Here is a 21,061-nt window from a genome sequence, read left to right on the forward strand (position 1 = left end):
TTAACTGAAATTGAAAACAATATTTCAGTGTGGTCTGGCACATAGTAGGTGTCCAGGGAATGTTGGTTGAAATGAACCATGCAGTTGATCAGTATAGCATAGAACATTGTAATCCCCACTCTCCTTATTCTGGACATTTTCTAGCACAGTTTGAGATTGCATTACCCTGTTTCCTGATGACTTTTTCTGTAACAGACAATTCAGTAGTTTGGGTCTTTTTATTTTATTTTTTCAAATAAATGAACTTTTATTTGAAAGGAGACTACTTTTCCCCACATGTATTTTCTGAGGATTCTATACTATATGATAACCTGCTTATCCATAGTTCCAATACCAAAATTTCTAACAGCAAATTATATAGTTGCTCTAGGTAATAAATAAGGGTTGTCCTTCACTGATTAAGGGAATACTTAAACTTCAATAAATTTAACAAAGAAATCACACTTTAGTTTTTAAGTTTTGACAGATGTATTTTATTTTTTTTGGAGACAGAGTCTTGCTCTATCACCCAGGCTGGAGCAGTGGCGCGATCTCAGCTCACTGCAACCTCCGCCTCCCGGGTTCAAGCGATTCTCCTGCCTCAGCCTCTTGAGTAGCTGGGACAGCAGGCAGGCACTACCACGCCCAGCTAATTTTTTGTATTTTTAGTAGAGACAGAGTTTTGCCATGTTGCCCAGGCTGGTCTTGAACTCTTGAACTCAGGTAGTCTGCCTGCCTCAGCCTCCCAAAGTGCTAGGATTACCGGTGTGAGCCACCGTGCCTAGCCAAAGTTTTAACAGATGTATTTTAAATACATGTTTCATAGGAGTCTGCAAGCTTTTTATCTCTAAAAAAATGACTTAATTTTTAGGGCTCAAAAATTCCATTCTTCAAAAGAAATGTCCAAGTGTTTTCTTTTATAGCTTCAAACTTTCTGCACTTAACTACTTGACTGTTCCATGCCACCCCAAACATGACATGACTGAACTACTTTATATGTTACTGTCTTCCTCAAAAGAAAGTTTAAAAAGGAGTTATTCATAAATGCAGATCTCTAATACAATATCTAACACAAAAGAAGCTTTAAAAAGATAATTTTTTATTTGATTAGCTAGGAGTTTATGTTAGTAAAAGCAAAAAAAAAATTTACAGAGTATAACACTAGGGTTGCTTTTATACTCAAGATTTTTTTTTTTTTTTTTTTTTTTTTTTTATAAATTACCCAGGCTCGGGTATTTCTTTTTTTTTTTTTTTTTTTGCACACAAAACAATAAACATTTTCTAAAAGTACATACAAACAAAAAGATGCATATCAAACATATTAGGAAGGTTGCACATGGGAAGACGGGGAATAGAAATGGGGGGTGGGAATTAAAGAAAATAAATGAGAGAGAGACTTTGTATGGATCAATGATAATAACTCAATCCTCTATTTGACAAAGAAGAAGGAGAAGGAAGAGGAAGAAAAAGAAAGTGGGATAAAGGATCAGAAAGGGAGGGAAACAGAAAAAATTGGAGTACGACTCCAGGGTAGACCTGTTTTGTTGTCGCTTGGTTGGTTGGTTGGTTTGTCAGTTTGTCAGTTGTATTTTTCATGTTTCACCATGTTGGCCAGGCTGGTCTCGAACTCCTAGCCTCAAGTGATCAACCTGCCTCGGCCTCCCAGAGTACTGGGACTACAGGCGTGAGCCACCACGTCCAGCCCCCACATTGCTTCTGGCCTCTGTGGTAGACCTCCCAGAGGAGGTGGCCGGGCAGAGGCGCTCCCCACATCCTAGACGGGGCGGCCAGGCAGAGGTGCTCCCCACTTCCCAGACGGAGCGGCCAGACAGAGACGCTCCTCACTTCCTAGACGGGGTGGCGGCCAGGCAGAGGCGCTCCTCACATCCCAGATGATGGGTGGCCGGGCAGAGGCGCTCCTCACTTCCCAGACGGGGCGGCCGGGCAGAGGCGCTCCTCACTTCCCAGACGGGGCGGCCGGGCAGAGGCCCTCCTCACTTCCCAGGCGGGGCGGCCGGGCAGAGGCGCTCCTCACTTCCCAGGCGGGGCGGCCTGGCAGAGGCGCTCCTCACTTCCCAGACGGGGCGGCCGGGCAGAGGCGCTCCTCACATCCCAGACGATGGGCTGCCAGGCAGAGACGTTCCTCACTTCCTAGACGGGGTGGCCGCTGGGCAGAGGCTCTCCTCACCTCCCAGACGGGGCGGTCGGGCAGAGGAGCTCCTCATAACCCAGACGATGGGCGGCCAGGCAGAGACGCTCCCCACCTCCCAGACGGGGCGGCGGCTGGGCAGAGGCTGCAATCCCAGCACCCTGGGAGGGCAAGGCAGGCGGCTGGGAGGCGGAAGCTGCAGCGAGCCAAGACCACGCCACCGCACTCCAGCCCGGGCAACACCGAGCACCGAGTGAGCGAGCCTCTGTCTGCAGTCCCAGCACTTCGGGAGGCCGAGGCAGGCAGACCATTCGAGGTCAGGAGCTGGAGACCAGCCTGGCCGACATGGCGAAACTGCGCCTCCAGCCAAAGGAGAAAAACCAGGGAGGGGTGGTGGCGCGCGCCAGCAATCCCAGGCAGCCCGCAGGCCCGGGCAGGAGAATCACGGGAGCCTGCAGCGAGCCGAGGGTACTGCAGCCTGGGCCACAGAGGGAAGAAAAGAAAGAAGAAAAGAAAGCGAGGAAGGAAGGAAGGAGGAAGGAAGGAAGGATACTCAAGATGTTTACTCAAAATGACAACAATTACATCTTTAGGAGTATAATGTAGATACTAAATAAACCAAAAATTTTTTTTCTTAAAGACTAGGAAGAATCAGAAGCTTGGGGACATCCAGAATTTTAAAAAGGAGAGAAAAAAGAAAATAAAGAGGAAAAAAAGTCCTTCATTGCAACCATTTCATTATCAATAGTGTCTTGGGCTGTAGGAATGAGATCTTGATTGTGATCTGTATCGACTATAATAAGGAGAAAGTGATCATCTTCTGTACTGGTAATCATAGTCTTCATATCTGTCATATCCACGATCATATCCTCTATGATAGTAAGAATCTCGACGTCTGTGACCACCTCCACTGCCGCCTTTACCACCACCTCTGCCACCACCACTATGAGTTGTTCTGCCCATATAGATGCCTGGTGTAGGTGTGTGCATTCTCTTGGTAATAGAAAAATCCACCCGAATTTCTTCTGCCATCCAGCTCCTTTCTATTTGCCCTTACCATAGCCTCCTTTGAGTCATCTATTCCCTCAAAATACACAAAAGCAAATCCTTGAGATCGCCCAGTTTGCTGATTGTAAACCACACTGGCACCATTCAAAGTTCCATATCGAGAACATACTTCACGAAGATCTCTGTCTGTTGTGTACAAACTAAGGCCAAACACTCTAAGGCAAGTGTTGGGATCTGGATTTGCCCTTCTGCCAGTATGTCTTCTCCGGTTAGACATTGGAGAATGACTTCGGCTCCTTCGCTGTCAGTATTCTGGTATATATGAGCTACTTCGTCTCCTGTGAGAGTGGGATCTGGATCGAGAGTGGGATCTGGATCAAGTGTGTAATGTTGATGAGAATGCCTCCTTGACATTTTGATCTTGATCGAGAATGGGATTCAGAGTGTTTGGAAACTCTTGAAGGACTACAAGATCCTGATCATCTCTTCAATTTTACACGAGCAGGAGTTCCTGTTGGAGATTTTGACTGAGAGTGAAGACTCATTTACTTAGGACCCATTTATTCTTCCAGATTATTTTAATTCTACTTCACCTTTGCCTTCTACTTCTCTTCATTCTTGAGTTTTTCACTTTTTGTACTTTATGTATTCTTCCCCAATTCAAACAATTCAAAATAGCCTTAAAAAAATTCAAGTGCTTCTATCTGACCAATCTTCTGTTCAGTTTTTTCCCCCATTCAATTTTAACTTTCTGATCCTTAATACTTTCCATTAGCCTTCTTTTATCTTGATTTATCTTCAACATTCTTAGAAAAAACTCTTCAGTTTCTTCATGAACATTAACTATGCCCTTGAAGTTGTTCTCCTCTACATCACTCATGTCTATGAGGTGCTCCCCAGAATTAAATATGAGACAAGTCTTGGCTTGAGGGCCAACGGCCTAATCAACCTGCTGACCAAACTGTGGGAGAGAGGAAAGAGTTGGCAACAATGGCCGCTCCACTCCACTCCCACTCGGTTGCAGGCTCCAGCAAAATGGTGCTGACCTATTTTATTTTTATTTATTAATTTTCTTTTAGTTTAGGTCTATTAGAGATGATTTAGTTTAGTATTCTAATATTCTAATTTGGTTAGATCTTTCGAATACTGATTCTTTGATCCAGCAGATTCAGCTGTCATAATTTTCTTTATATCCATCACATATTTCATTATTGTGCCATAAATGGCCACATCCAAATCATTAATAAAAATGTTAAACAGGACCAGGCGTGGTGGCTCACATCTGTAATCCCAGGACTTTGGGAGGATCACTTGAGCCCAGGAGTTTAAGACCAGTGTGGGCAACATAGTGAGACCTCATCTAAATTATTAAAAAAAAAAAAAAAATGTTAAATAAGACCAAGAATCAAGCTCTAGGCCATGCCATTGGTGATGTGCCTTCAGATGGATAGATATTTATGGTCAACACTATTCAGCCTGTTAAAAATTGACCATATTGAATATGACCCAAATTTCTACTTTTTTTTTTTTTTTTTTTTAAAGACAGGGTCTCACTGTTGCCCAAGCTAGAGTGTAGTGGCTCAATCACTGCTCACTACAACCCCTGCCTCCTAGGCTCAAGCCATCTTCCCACCTTGGTCTCCCCAGTAGCTGGGACTGTAGATGTGCACCACCACACCTAGCTAATTTTTTTTTTGTAGAGACAGGTTTTCACCATGTTGCCCAGACTGAATTTCTACATTTATTGCTTAAAAGACAATGAGTATATATCTTTTTTTTTTTTTTTTTTTTAAAGATGGGGTCTCATTCTGTAGCCCAGGCTGGAGTGCAGTGGCATGATCTCAGCTCACTGCAACCTCTGCCTCCCAGGTTCAAGTGATTCTCCTGCCTCAGCTTCCTGAGTAGCTGGGATTACAGGCATGCACCACCATGTCCAGCTAATTTTTGTATTTTTAGTAGAGACGGGGTTTTAACACATTGGCCAGGCTGGTCTTGAACTCCTCACCTCAAGTAATCCACCTGCCTCGGACTCCCAAAGTGTTGGGATTACAGGCATGAGCCACTGCGCCAAGCCGACAATGAGTATATATCTTTATACATCTATCTATCTGTCTATCTGTTTGCACTGAGCCGACAATGAGTATATATCTTTATACATCTGTCTGTCTGTCTGCGCCCAGTTGACAATGAGTATATATCTTTGTCTGTCCATCCATCCATCCATCATTTGCAGACATGCACTAGACTAAGGCTAACAAGTCATTGAGGCAGAAAAGGAAATGAAGCTATTTGGTTATAGATGATTGCTGTTTTCCTTTCTAAGTAAGCGCTTGCTTTTGGCTTTTATCTGCCAGTAATCAGCTGGGTGATCTTGGAAAAGTGACTCAGCCTTTCAGGATTTGAGATTCTTAGCAGTAAAATAATATGATTGGGAAGTTTGTAGAGACAAAGCTGTGGGGAAGGGGAAATGGGGAATCACTGTTTAATAGGTAGAGAGTTTCAGTTTGGGAAGATGAAAAATTTCTGAAGATGGATAGAGGTAATGGTTGCACAACTGTGTGGACATATTTAATGCCACCAAATTGCACCCTCTTAAAAATAGCTAAAATGGTAAATATGTATATTTTACCACAATAAAAAAAGAAATCCAGAAAATAAATTAAGAGTAGGCTGGTATTGAACAATAGTAACAATAATGTTAAGGAACCCCACTGTCTGTCTTGTTTTTAATTATATAAATATAATAAGAAACTCATATCAGGCTTAATGGTGAAATACTGAAAGAATTTTTATTAAAGTCAGAAACAAAAGAAAATGTCCACCTTCACCATTTTCAGAGGAACTGTCAGTGTAATTAGACAAGAAAGAAAGAGATCATTAGAAAAAGGCAAGTGGTTTGGTGGAGGGGCCTCACTGAGATCTTTCAATATGAATTAGAGAAACGGAAGGGGAAGGATAATGGGACCCCTGAACAGTCTGTGAGGGAGTGTTGTGTGTGTACATGCATGTGTATGTATAAAAGGGAACAGAATAAATCAGTTGAGACCTGGGGGAAAATATGATTGAATTAGATGGCCTGTAGAATCACCATTGAGAATAGATAAATGGGAGATAGAAGGCAAGTTTATGGGATGTGTGTATCTGAACTTTTCTATATGCTGCTTCAATCAGAGCACTTTTCTGTGAGCTCCTATTGGGATTCTGCTGTTAATAGAGGTTTTGCTGTTAAGAGTTTAGAACCGTTGGCTTAGAACTCTGAATTCTTCTGACAGAAAAGTTTACTATTTCAGGTTCAATTCAATAGTTAGTGATCAGCATAGTTCCTAGAACATGGCAAAGTGATTGCAATTGTCAGAACAATCATTGAAGAGATGGGCATATAAATAATAACAGCAAATTTGTCTTCTAGACTGTGTCATCAATTATTGGAGGATTGGAAGCATATCTTGTATCCTACTTAGCTCCTCTTTGACTCTCCTGTTATTTGTGCTCTGTTTTAAGGCCCTCTATTCTTTGAGGCAACAGTAGTTACGTGGAAAAAGGGGTGAGTTTGCATACCGTCACACTTTGGTATGCAGTAGAAGTGCCTTCTTCATATTTCCATTTTGTCACACAATATTAAAAAGGCTTTACTCAAGAGTTGAGATTTAACAAAGTTAATAATTTTTATTGCTTCATCAGTCAAGTGAAACTGACATTTTAGAACAACTGAGAGTGCATGGCAGTGAAGAATAAGACTACCAGTATTGTTTGGTATTGCTGCCTTGATTAGTGCTAAGGTGCAAGCAGTTCTACCCATCATTGCTATTGTGCTTTCACTGCAGTTGTCAACATGGTGAAAAGGGCATACATACTAAGATGTGGATTCCCACGAGTCTGTGGACTACAATTTGAGAACCACTGGACTAATCTGAACTCATCCCATTTTTTGTTTGAATGTTGCAACCTGCGCTTCACCTCATAAGATTACCTAGCCTGTTTAAAAGTTTTTATAAATTCAACAACCTGGTTAGGTAAACTCTATTGAGTGTTTAACTGACTTATCATTTAAAAATGTTTTAATAATACAGTGCTTAATCTATATCCTTCATGATTTTTCATCTGAACACTTTATTGTTTGCTTATATATACTAATTCTACCCTGATGATTAAAAAAAAAAAGTTTTAGGCTGGGTGCAGTAGCTTATGCCTGTAATCCCAGTGTGAGGAGGCCAACGTAGGAGCATTGCTTGAGCCCAGGAGTTCGAGACCAGCCTAGACAACATCTTGTCCCATCTCTACAAAAAACAAAAAAGTCAGGCATGGTGACACGCACCTGTAGTCCCAGCTGGAGGCTGAGGTGGGAGGATCACCCGTGCCTGGGGAGGTCAAGGCTGCAGTAGCCGTGATAATGCCACTGCACTCCATCCTGGGTGACACCAGATCTTAAGAAAAGAAAAAAAAAATGTTTTAAGGCTTGCATTTCATACTTACTTACTCTGAACAAATCTTTTTTCAATTGATCTTTATAAAAAATAAGTCCCATTAGCAGAATAAAAATTATGTATTGAATATGATTCCAATATAATTAAAAAACATTTTGCAAAAGGAGTCATAAAAAGAAATGTCTGCTTTATTAAAGTTGCAGATTAATACAAACACATGTTATCAGTAAGAACTCTGCCATTGTCAGGATTGCTATAGTTTAGGCCTCTTGTTTCTAAGTCCTCAGGCAGCTGCAGTTCCTCTGTATATGACGTTACATAGCTCACCTTCTGTTTCCCATTGAAGAAAAATGAGGCATAGGATGTGCAATGATCTAATGTTAGGTACTTCCTTGACCCCATCAATCTTGGTGGATAAATAAGAAAAATACGTTTTAAGCTTTGAAGCATGATTTCAAGCACTTGATAGTGTTTCAGCAGTAGTCTTGGTAAGTGGACGAAGCCAGTGATTTGGCCTGCCTTGGATGGATAAATGAAATTGCAGGTTGCCATGAAGACCCATTTCACTCAACAGCACATGAGATACATATGAATCCTCGCCTTGGTAACGTTCTAGAGGTGAATATTAGCATAGATGTAAAAATAACCTACCCTTTTACCCTGATATATGATGCCACAGTCACTTGTAGAGTACAAAAATGTATACAAATCTTGCCACACGTTGGTTACAGGACACCCACTTCTCAGAAACACCTCATCAGAAAGCACATGCAAATCATCAACTGTCATTGCTTTAATTTTGATGTGAAGCTAATCAAGAGTACAGTAATACTCTTGATTCTGCATATCCAAAGTCACGGCAACAAGCAGATGAACTGAAGATAACTTCAAGAGAGCCTTCATGATACCAGGTCCAAAGCAATGACTTCTCAGAGGGCAGACAGTAGAATCACAGTTGATCTTTGGAACATTCAGATCCTGTGAGATGCTTGCAGCAAAAATCTTTGTTTCTGTAGCTTTTTGGAGAAAAGGCAAATATATTTAGGATTAGTGAAATATTTTCAGCAGGCTTTGAAAGGAGTTAGAAGTAAGTTGCATTATAGTATTATATGCATTTTGTCATTGTGTAGACCATAGAGTGGTTTCTGTGTGAAATTTGGGGCTTCCTTAGGAGTTAGGAGGGACTGCTTTCATTTAGTATACTCCTTATTTAAGAAAACTTATTAAAATCTGTCGTAAAGCAAATTTGAAAATAGAAACAAATTAACTTTGTGTTACAGATTAGATTCCTCCTCCTCCTCCTCCTCTTTGTCGTCTTTTTTTTTTTTTTTTTTTTTGACAGAGTCTCACTCTGTCATCCAGGCTGGAGTGCAATGGTGCAATCTCGGCTTGCTACAACCTCCACTGCCCAGGTTCAAGCAGTTGTCCTGTCTCAGTCTCCTGCGTTGCTGGGACTACAGGCGCACGCCACCACACCTGGCTAGATTGTGTATTTTCAGTAGAGATGGGTTTCACTGTATTGGTCAGGCTGGTCTCAAACTCCTGACCTCAGGTGATCCGCCTGCCTTGGCCTCCCAAGGTGCTAGGATTACAGGCGTGAGCCACTGTGCTTGGCCCTTTTTTTTTTTTTTTAAAGCAACAGGGTCTTGCTCTGTAGCCCAGGCTGGAGTGCAGGGGCTTGATTGTGGCTCACTGTGGTCTTGACCTCAGGCTCAAACAAGCCTCCCATCTCGGCCTCCCAAGTAGCTAGGACCACAGACACACACCACCATGCCTGGCTAATTTTTTACTATTTTGTAGAGACAAGGTCTTCCTATGTCGTCCAGGCTGGTTTTGAACTCCTGGGATCAAGCAATATTCCTGCCTCAGCCTCTCAGAGTACTAGGATTACAGGTATGAGCTACCACGCCTAGCCAGATTAGATTCTTTAAAAGCAAATTCTAGATGAGGTATCAGGTTTCTTTTAATGTATTGAAATTTTGCTGTATTGATTTTTGCTGGAAATAAGTGGCAGTTGGCCAACCCTAATCTGACCCCCCTGGAAACTCCTTTCCTATCATCTGCTACTCTTTCCCTCCCTTAATCTCTGCTTTGTTCTTGCTGTCCCTCTGTTTTTAACTACCTTCCTCTGAATTCCAAGATTGCTCCCTGACATGCAGATCTCGATGTGACTCAGTGAGACTTTCTCTGGCTGCCTTATTTAAAATTGTAAATCCGCAGCCGAGTGCAGTGGCTCATGCCTATAATCCTAGCACTTTGGGAGGCAGAGGCGGGTAGATTGCTTGAGCCCAGGAGTTTGAGACCAGCATGGGCAACATGGTAAAACCCAATCTCTACAAAAAATACAAAAAAACTAGCCAGACATGGTGGTACACACCTGTACTCCCAGCTTGGGAGGCTGAGATGTGAGGTCCACAGCCCAGGAGGTCAAGGCTGCCATGAGCCATGATTGTGCCACTGCTCTCCAGCTTGGGTGACAGAGCAAGACACTGTCCGAATAAAATAAAATAAATTTATAACCCTCAAATTTTCCTCTCTCTTTCTTTATTTTTCGTCTTAACCCGTCATCTAGCATATCATATGTTTTACATGTTTATCTTGTTTATCATTCATTTCCATCCATTAGAATGTAATCTCTGCGAGGGCTCAGGTTTTGCCTGTTTACTTGCTGTTTCATCTCCAGTGCTTATACTCAAATTCAACAACCTTGTTAGATAAACTCCACTGAGTGTTTAACTGACTTAATTATTTAAAAATGTTATAATAATAGAGGGCTTAATCTGTACCCTTGATTGTTGAAGGAACACAGTAACCAGGTGCTCAAGTATTGGTTGAGTGAATATTTATATAAATATGAATTATGTGGAGATTTTTATTGTAATTATGTTGTAATGAGATTTGACCCCAAAACTTGCTATTATGAAGTATTTGTACCCTAACTCCTTGCTATCCTCTTATTTTCAACTTGATCTAGGCCTATAGTAAGCTAATACATTTGTTGAATGGATTTGTCAATCAGTAAGCCTCAATTTTTTTCCTGCAGGAATACATTCTTGTTATATGATGTAACAGTTATATACATTGAAACAGCCAAGAATTCGTTTTGACCTTTTGTAGATTTTACTTAAGAAGATTTTGAAAAATTTTATTGCTCTTTTTTAAAAAATTCTTCCTATCTTCATTTAATACTCAGTTCAAAGCTTTTCATGAAGTCTTGTCAGATAATTCTAAGCTGTAATAATTGTTTCCTCTTAGTTTCTATAACAATTTATGAACATACTAATATTTGTAAATCCATTGCATTCATTTATTCATTTGACACTTATTGACCCATTTACTCTAATTTGCTGGCATATTATAGTTGTTCCTAGTAGCCACTCATGATCCTTTGAATTTCTGTGGTATCAGTAATAATGTGTCCTTCTTCATCTCTGATTTCGTTTGAGTCTTCTCTTTTTTTTTCTTAGTCTGGCTAAAGGTTTGTCAATTTTACTTATCTTTTCAAAGAAACTGACATTTGTTTCATTGATCTTTTGTGTTGTTTCATTGATTTTTTTGTGTTGTTTTCATTTCGAATTCATTTCTTTCTTTTTTCTTTTTAATTTTCAAATTCATTTATTCTCTGATCTTTGTTACTTCTTTTCTTCTCATTTTGGGTTTGGTTTGCTTTTGCTTTTCTAGTTCTTTAAGATGCATCATGTTATTTATTTGAAGGTTTTTCTTTTTTGATGTAGGCACTTATAGCTATAAATTGTCCTCTTAGTACTGCTTTTGCTGTATCCCATAGGTTTTGGCATGTTGTGTTTCCATTATTATTTGTTTCAATAAAATGTTCAATTTCCTTACTGGCCATTCAGGAGTATATTGTTTAATTTCCATGTGTTTGTATAGTTTCCAAAATTCCTCTTGTTATTGATTTGTAATTTTATTCCCCTGTGGTCAGAGAAGATGCCTGATACTATTTCCATGGTTTTGAATGTTTTAAGGCTTGTTTTGTGACCGAACATATGGTCTCTGCTTGAGAACGATCCACATGCTGAAGATAAAAATGTGTATTCTGCAGTTATTGGATGAAATGTTCTGTAAATATCTATTAGGTCCATGTGTTCTATAGTGCAGATTAAGTCTGATGTTCCTTTTTTTTTTTTTTTTTTGAGACGGAGTCTCGCTCTTGTCACCCAGGCTGGAGCGTAATGGCACAATCTTGGCTCACCAACAACCTCTGCCTCCCAGGTTCAAGCACTTCTCCTGCCTCAGCCTCACCAGTAGCTGGGATTACAGGCATGAGCTACCAACCTGGCTAATTTTTGTATTTTTGAGTAGAAATGAGGTTTCACCATTTTGACCAGGCTGGTCTCGAACTCCTGACTTCATGATCCACCTGCCTTGGCTGCCCAAAGTGCTGGATTACAGGCGTGAGCTACTGCACCCGGCCCAAGTCTGATGTTTCTGTGTTGATTTTTTTGTCTGGGAGATCTGTCTAATACATGACCCATGTACTCTCTCAAGACCGTGCTTAAGTGCTAGATATAGAAAAAGGAATAAGACATCTGTGCCATCAAGGAATTAAAGGACTGGTTGGGAAGGCAAATATGTAAATGAGTAAATACACCGAATTCTGTGAAGATGATCAGTTCCATCTGGAGAGATCGAGGAAAGCTTGACTGAAATGGTGACACTTTTGTTTAGTATTGAAAAATTAACAGCAGTTCTCCAGATGGATAAAGATGAGAGGGGCGTTTTAAGCAGAGGAAAACCTGGGCACAAACATGTGGCAGTATGTGGAGCAACATATGTTATCTAATTTGGGGAATTGCAAATAGTGTGTTATGCTAGTTTTGTAGGCTGAAAGGAATTGAGGGCAAGAGGTGAAGTAGATACTTAGACATAGGAGCTAGATTATGAAAGACTTCATATACTATCAAAAGTAGTTTTTTTTGTTTGTTTGTTTTTTTTTTTTTTTTTTTTTTTTTTTTTTTTTTTTGCAGGGCATGGGGAACCAATGAAGAATTTAAAATAATAGGCCGGGCACGGTGGCCCATACCTGTAATCCCAGCACTTTGGGAGGCCGAAGCGGGTAGATCACAAAGTCAGAAGATGGAGACAATCCTGGCTAACACGGTGAAACCCCATCTCTACTAAAAATACAAAAAATTAGCTGGGTGTGGTGGCTGGCGCCTGTAGTCTCAGCTACTTGGGAGGCTGAGGCAGGAGAATGGCATGAACCTGGGAGGCGGAGCTTGCAGTGAGCCCAGATCCCGCCTTTGCACTCCAGCCTGGGTGACAGAGCAAGACACCGTGTCAAAAAAAAAAAGTAGGCTACTTGGGCATATTTGGGCTTTTTTTTTTTTTCTTTTTTTAGATGGAGTCTCGCGCTATCGCCCAGGCTGGAGTGCAGTGGCACGATCTCAGCTCACTGCAACCTCCACCTCCTGGGTTCAAGTGATTCTCTTGCCTCAGCCTCCTGAGTAGCTAGGACCCAGGTGCCCACCACCATGCCCGGCTAATTTCTGTATTTTTAGTAGAGACAGGGTTTCACCGTATTAGCCAGGCTGGTCTCGAACTCCTGACCTTGTGATCCACCTGCCTCGGCCTACCAAAGTGCTAGGATTACAGGCGTGAGCCACCTCACCCGGCCTATTTGGTTGAAGATTTAGAAAGATTATTTTGTTGTCTGTGTAGCAGATGGGTTGAACGAGGGCCAGAATGGATACAAGGTTATCATTGGGGAAACTTGAAGAAAACAAAGCCAGGGAAGATAATATAAATTAGAGTAGTAACATCTAGAATGGATAGGAAGGGATGGATTCAAGAGATAATTACTTATTTATGAGACAGAGTCTCGCTCTGTTACCCAGGCTGGAGTGCAGTGGTGTGATCATGGCTCATTGGAGCCTTGACCTCTTGGCCCAAACAATCTTCCTACCTCAGCCTCCTGAGTAGCTGGGACCACAGGCATGTGCCACCATGCCTGGCCAATTTTTTTGTTTTTTATAGAGACAGGGGCTGCCTTTGTTGCCCAGGCTGGTCTTGAACTCCTGGGCTCAGGCAGCCCTCCCTCCGTGGCCTCCCAAAATGCTGGAATTATAGATGTGAGACACTGTGCCTGGCCACAAGAGATATTTAGGGTTTGAATTGTTAGGATTGATTGGTGGGTAGAGTGGTTCTTAGATGTCTAGGTTTGGATGATTGAGTGTATCATTCAGGCTTAGATGAGGTGATGGAGTGCAGAAGACATACTAGGTTTTAGGGAGTAGTTAAAGCCACAAGGGTGAATGAGATCATCCAGTGAAACCATGTAGAGTGAAGAGAGAAGAGGTCATGAGAGAGAACATGAGACTGGATAAAAGTCACATTTAAGGCCAGGCGTGGTGGCTCATGCCTGTAATCCCAGCACTTTGGGAGGCTGAGGCGGGCGGATTGCATGAGGTCAAGAGTTCGAGACCAGCCTGGCTAACATTGTGAAACCTGTCTCTATTAAAAATACAAAAATTAGCCGGGCGTGGTGGCGTATGCCTGTAGTCCCAGCTACTTGGGAGGCTGAGGCAGGAGAATCTTTTGAACCCGAGAAGTGGAGGTTGCAGTGAGCTGAGATCATGCCACTGTGCTCCAACCTATGCAAGATTGTGCCTCAAAAAAAAAAAAAAGTCACATTTAAGTGACACAGTGGAATAAAGTCCACAAAAGGAGACAGAAAGAAAAGGAGGAAAATCAATAGAAAGTATCAAGTTTTTATAGGAGCAGAGGAGGAGAGTTTTAAAAAGGAGTGTTCCTGTGGATAGGCTAAATAAAAAGGATTTAAAGTGTCTATTAGGGGGCACAGCTGGCTTGAGCAATTGGAAACAAGATGCGGGACCCCAACGCAGACACTGAATGGAATGATATCTTACACAAAAAGGGCACCTTAAAGTCTGAAAGAATTGGAAGAGGAGGCAGAAGAGGAGCAGCGCATCCTCCAGCAGTCAGTCGTGACAACATAGGAAGATATGACTTCGGAAGAGCTGGAGGATCATGAAGACAAGTTTAATGAGGAGGATGAACGTGCTATTGAAATGTACAGACAGCAGAGACTGGCTGAGTGGAAAGTAACTAAATTGAAGCATAAATTTGAAGAAGTTTTGGAGATCTCAGCGAAGGATTATGTTCAAGAAGTTACCGGCCGGGCGCGGTGGCTCACGCTTGTAATCCCAGCACTTTGGGAGGCTGAGGCGGGCGGATCACGAGGTCAGGAGATCGAGACCACGGTGACACCCCGTCTCTACTAAAAATACAAAAAAAAAAATTAGCTGGGCGTGGTGGCAGGCGCCTGTAGTCCCAGCTACTCGGAGAGGCTGAGGCAGGAGAATGGCGTGAACCCGGGAGGCGGAGCTTGCAGTGAGCCGAGATTGCACCACTGCACTCCAGCCTGGGTGACAGAGCGAGACTCCGTCTCAAAAAAAAGAAGTTACCAAAGCCGGTGAGGGTTTGTGGGTCGTCTTGCACATTTACAAACAAGGAATTCCCCTCTTTGCCCTGATAAATCAGCACCTCAGTGGAGTTGCCAGGAAGTTTCCTGATGTCAAATTTATCAAAGCCATTTCAACAACCTGCATACCTAGTTATCCGGATAAGAATCTGCCCATGATATTTGTTTACCTGGAAGGAGATATCAAGGCTCAGTTTATTGGTCCTCTGGTGTTTGGCGACATGAACCTGACAAGAGATGAGTTGGAGTGAAAACTGTCTGAATCTGGAGCAATTAAGATGGACCTGGAGGAAAACCCTAAGAAGCCAGTTGAAGATATATTGCTGTCCTCAGTGCAATTCTCTGTCCCCATGAAGACGGACAGTGATTCCGAGGGTGACTGAGGCTGCAGCTGCTATCACTTTCTTGTGACAAATTGTCTGGACTTTTTAAAAAAGGAAAAAGTAAGAATGAATTCTTCTGATTTTTAGTTTTGTACAAATTATGTTTCAAATCTTTACATTTTAGAAATAATCATTGCTGGGCCGGGCGCAGTGGCTCACGCCTGTAATCCCAGTGCTTTGGGAGGCCGAGGCAGGTGGATCACCTGAGGTTGGGAGTTCGAGACCAGCCTGACCAACATGGAGAAACCCTGTCTCCACTAAAAATACAAAAATAGCCGGGCGTGGTGGCGCATGTCTGTAATCCCAGCTACTCAGGAGGCTGAGGCAGGAGAATCACTTGAACCCAGGAGGCAGAGGTTGTGGTGAGCTGAATCACACCATTGCATGCCAGTCTGGGCAACAAAGATTAAAACTCCATCTCAAAAAAAAAAAAAAAAAGAAATAATCATTGCTGGAAATTCTGTTAAATATTTTGGAACTCTTTTTAAAATTATAGTATTTCATTTAAAACCAGCTATTGGTATGGCACATGTGTATTTTCCTTATTTATATTTTAAGTAAGCCATAAAACCTAGTCACTATTTTTTGACATATAACTATAAAAAGAAATATTTAGTTTTAAATAAACGTGAATAAATAAAAATAAGCTATCTATTAGGATTGGCAATTAGAAAGTCATTGCTGACCTTAGGCAGAGCAGTTTTAGTAGATTGGAAGTAAGAATTGAAAGTAAGTAAGGGTCAGTAATTTTTTTCTTTTAAAAGAATGTGGCTGTGAAAGGAAGGCGAAAGGGCAGTTATTAGAGGGAAATGTAAGGTTGAAGGAGAGGTTTTAATGTTTGTTATCAAAAGACGTTGAGGATGTTTACAGGCTGTAAAAGGGAAAGGTTGAAAAGACAGAGGACCCAGGCACTTTGAGTATGTTGTAAAGTAGATTGTTTCAAAATTAATTAACGTATATATTGGGAAGTAAACCAGCTAAGTAGACTATGAATGTTTGGGATATATGTTTGTTGTAACTTATTAGAACAGCAGTCACCAACATATAGAATACTCAAACTCAATTTTAGAAGTCATAGGAAACTAAGAGATTTTCTAGACCAGTTTCTTTATTGAACGTATGAGGAAATTGAGACCTGTGTTTGTACTTTTGCCTTTTAAGTTATTTTATTCAAAATTATTTATGTATTTATTTGATTGTTTTTGAGCCGGAGTCTCACTCTGTTCCCCAGGCTGGAGTGTAGTGGTGCGCTCTCGGCTCACTGCAACCTCTGCCTCCCGGGTTCAAGTAATTCTCCTGTCTTAGCTTTCCGAGTAGCTGGGATTACAGGTGCGCGCCACCACACCTGGCTAATTTTTTTTGTATTTTAGTAGAGGCAGGATTTCACCATGTTGCCCAGGCTGGTCTCAAACTCCTGAGCTTAGGCATTCCACCCACCTCGGCCTCCCGAAGTACTAGGATTACTGGCATGAGCCACCGCGTCCAGCCTCAGCTGTGTCTTTAATGTATAAGCTTGTCAGAGCTTTTCTTTTCTTTCTTTTTTTTTTTTTTTTTTTGAGATGGAGTCTCACTCTGTCTCCCAGGCTGGAGTAGAGTGGCATGATCTCGGCTCACTGCAATCTCTGCCTCCCGGGTTCATGCCATTCTCCCACCTCAGCCTCCCGAGTAGCTGGGACAACAGGCGCCCGCCACCACGCCCAGCTAATTTTTTGTTTTTGTATTTTTAGTAGAGATGGGGTTTCACCGTGTTAGCCAGGATGGTCTCAATCTCCTGACCTTATGATCCAACCACCTCGACTTCCCAAAGTGCTGGGATTACAGGCGTGAGCCACCACACCTGGCCGAGCTTTTCTTTTTATAAAAATAATTTTTAAAAGACACAGTAAGGTAGAGTAGGGCTGCAGAGAGGACATCATGGAGTTATGTCATAAATTCACACAACGGTCAGGTGATTTGATATAGTTCACCTTTTTAGCTGGCAGCTTTAAATTAGGTCATTTCATGGTTCTATTTGTCCTTTTGGCATTTCTTTAATGACAAGTGTCGTTTTATATATATATATATGTATATATATATATACACATATATATATATGTGTATATATATATATGTATATATATATACACATATATATATGTGTATATATATATATATATATTTTTTTTTTTTTTTTTTTTTTGAGATGGATTTTCACTCTTGTTGCCCAGGCTGGAGTGCAGTGGCATGATTTTGGCTCACTGCAACCTCTGCCTCCTGGGTTCAAGTGATTCTTCTGTCTTAGCCTCCCAAGTAGCTGGGAGTATAGGTGCCTGCCACCAAGTCCAGCTAATTTTTTGGGGGGGGATATTTTTTAGTAGAGATGGGGTTTCCTCATGTTGGCCAGGCTGGCCTTGAACTCCTGACCTCAGGTGATCCACCCGCCTTGTTCTCCCAAATTTCTAGGATTACAGGTGTGAGCCACCGCATCTGGCCAGGAAAATAATTTTGAAGTCAGCCTTTTCCATTTTTGGGTGGCGGGTGGCGGGGTGGGGGGTGGGTCCTCAATCAGATACTTAATGTAACAGCAAAGAAACAAATTCTTCCTTGACTATCCAAGACAATTATTCCAGATGACCATCCTTTAGATTTAAATAGCTGCTAATGTTCAGTGTAAAAGAATTGAGAAACTGAGTGCGGTGACCTGTAATCCCAGATGCTTGGGAGGTTGAGGAGGAGGGATCACCTGAGGCCAGGAGTTAGAGATCGGCCTGGACAACACAGCAAGACCCCATCTCAAAAACAAAACAAAGACTGGGCATGGTGGCTCATGCCTGTAATCCCAGCACTTTGGGAGGACAAGGGGGAGGATTGTTTGAGCTCAGGAGTTCAAGACCAGTCTGGGCAGCATACTGAGGCTCTATCTTTAAGCTAAACAAAACAAAAAAAGAATTGATAAAATGTTTTGCAAATCTGATGACCTACAACATTTTTTGTTTGTTTGCTTGGGAGTGGAACCTTTGGGTCTGCCTCCCCATTGCAGTACTATCTCCCCACTTCCCAACACTCATCCCAGGTTTATGCTTTTCTTAAGAGGTGTTCAACAATTTAATACCTACTAGTTGAGCTTTTTCATTGAAGAGGGAGTAATAATTACACCTTACAGAGTGCTTTCTTTTTTGATTTTCATAACAAAGGGTTGGAACAGATATTTTTATTATCCTCATTTAAGAAGAGAAAAAAACAGGTAGAAGCTAAGCAAGTTTTCTAATGTCACACCATGCTAAAAAATTGTAAATTCCTATGGAAAGACTTATTCTGACAAAATTATCAATGGTTAGTGTATTTTTTATGAAATTAAAAGTGAAATTATAAGCCTGGGAAATGTTATTGAGGAATGTCTAAAATTCTATTGCTTAGCTCTGTTAAGTAGTTGTAGAGTATTAGTCCCTAATTAATAAACCAAATAAGTAAGATATGCTGTTTGAGTTGGAAGTTTTAATATAGAGTATTGCTAAGCACTTTTAAATCCTTTCTTAAAAATAAAATTGGTTAGATGCAGAAAAGGCTCTTGATCTCCAGGCACGGTGGCTCATGCCTGTAATCCTAGCACTTTTGGAGGCCAAGGCGGGCAGATCACAAGGTCAAGAGATCGAGACCATCCTGGCCAACATGGTGAAGCCCCATCTCTACTAAAAATACAAAAATTAGGTGGGCATGGTGGCATTTCTGTAGTCCCAGCTACTTGAGAGGCTGAGACCGGAGAATCGCTTGAACCTGGGAGGCATAGGTTGCAGTGAGCCAAGATTGCGCCACTGCACTCCAGCCTGGGGACAGAGCGAGACTCCGTCTCAAAAAAAAAAAAAAAAAAAAAAATGCTTTTGATAAAATTCAACATCCTGGCTGGGTGCAGTGGCTGATGCCTATAATCCCAGCACTTTGGGAGGCCGAGACGGGTGGATCACTTGAGGTCAGGAGTTCAAGACCAGCCTGGCCAACATGGTGAAACCCCATCTCTACTAAAAATACAGTATTAGCCGGGCTTGGTGGCAGGCACCTGTAATCCCAGTTACTTGGGAGGCTGAGGCAGGAGAATTGCTTGAACCTGGGAGGCGGAGGTTTCAGTGAGCCAAGATCATGCTACTACAGTCCAGCCTGGGTGACAGAGCAAGACTCTGTCTCAAAAAAAAAAAAAACCCAAAAAACAACAACAAAAAAGCCTCTCAGTAAACTAGATATTGAAGGAACATACCTTAAAATAATAAGAGCCGTCTATGACCAACCCACAGCCAACCTCATGCTGAATGGGCAGAAGCTGGAAGCATTCCCTTGAAAACTGGCACAAGACAAGGATGCCCTTTTTCACTACTCCTATTCAGCACAGTATTGGAAGTCCTGGCCAGGGAGATCAGGGAAGAGAAAGAAAGGGCATCCAGATAGGAAGAAAAGAAGTAAAACTATCCATGTTGGCAGATGACATGATTCTATATCTAGAAAACCTCATAGTCTTGGCCCAAAAGCTCCTTCAGCTGATAGCTTCAGCAAAGTTTCAGGACACAGAATAAACACAGAAATCACTAGCATTCCTAGACACCGACAACAGCCAAGTTGAGAGCCAAATTAGAAACGCAATCCCATTCACAATTGCCACAAAAAGTATAAAGTATTAATACCTAGGAATACAGTTAACCAGGGAGGTGAAAGATCTCTACAATGAGAATTACAAAATATTGCTCAAAGAAATCAGAGATGACACAAACAAATGGAAAAACATTCCATGATTATGGTTAGGAAGAATCAATATCATTAAAATGGCCATACTATCCAAAGCAATTTACAGATTCAATGATATTCCTATCAAACTATCAATGGCGTTCTACACAGAACTAGAAAAAAAATTTTTAAATTCATATGGAACCAAAAAAGAGCCCAAAAGCCAAGGGCATCCTAAGGAAAAAGAACAAAGCTGGAGGCATCATGTTACCCCACTCAAACTATACTACAGTGCTACAGTAACCAAAACAGCATAGTACTAGCACAAAACAGACACGTAAACCAGTGGAACAGAATAGAGAGCCCAGAAATAAGGTCCATACCTACAACCATCTGATCTTCGACAAAAGCTGACAAAAACTAGCAATAGGGAAAGGACTCCCTATTCAATAAATGGTGCTGGGATAACTGGCTAGCCATATGCAGAAGATTGAAGCTGGACCCCTTCTTTATACCATGCACAAAAATCAACACAAGATGGTTTAAAGACTTAAATGTAAAACCCAAAAGTATAAAAACCCTGGAAGATAGCCTAGGCAATACATTTTGGACATAGGAACTGGCAAAGATTTCATGACGAAGACACCAAAAGCAATTACAACAAAAGCAAAAATTGACAAATGGCATCTAATTAAACTTAAGAATTTCTGCACAGCAAACTACCAACAGAGTAAACAGACAGACTACAGAATGGGAGAAAATTTTTGCAAACTATGCATCTGACAAAGGTCTGATAACTAGCATCTAAAAGGAACTTAAACAAATTTACGAGAGAAAAACAACTCCATTAAAAAGTGGGCAAAGGACATGAACACTTTTCAAAAGAAGACATACATATGACCAACAAGCATATGAAGGAAAGCTCACCATCACTGATCATTAGAGAAATGCAGATCAAAACCAC

The 21,061-nt window shown here is 41.4% G+C and overlaps 1 protein-coding gene and 2 pseudogenes across 4 annotated transcripts in view; 2 read left to right on the plus strand and 1 right to left on the minus strand.

The window, feature by feature from the left end:
• Positions 1-21,061, plus strand: part of ZFYVE9 (zinc finger FYVE-type containing 9) — a 202,677-nt gene that overhangs the window by 18,036 nt on the left and 163,580 nt on the right. The gene's annotated exons all lie outside the window — the stretch shown is intronic.
• Positions 1,746-4,398, minus strand: LOC129458884 (transformer-2 protein homolog alpha-like; annotated as a pseudogene).
• Positions 14,117-15,915, plus strand: LOC129458885 (phosducin-like protein 3; annotated as a pseudogene).

This window comes from Symphalangus syndactylus, chromosome 19, assembly GCF_028878055.3.
Source record: "Symphalangus syndactylus isolate Jambi chromosome 19, NHGRI_mSymSyn1-v2.1_pri, whole genome shotgun sequence".
Classification (NCBI taxonomy): domain Eukaryota; kingdom Metazoa; phylum Chordata; class Mammalia; order Primates; family Hylobatidae; genus Symphalangus; species Symphalangus syndactylus.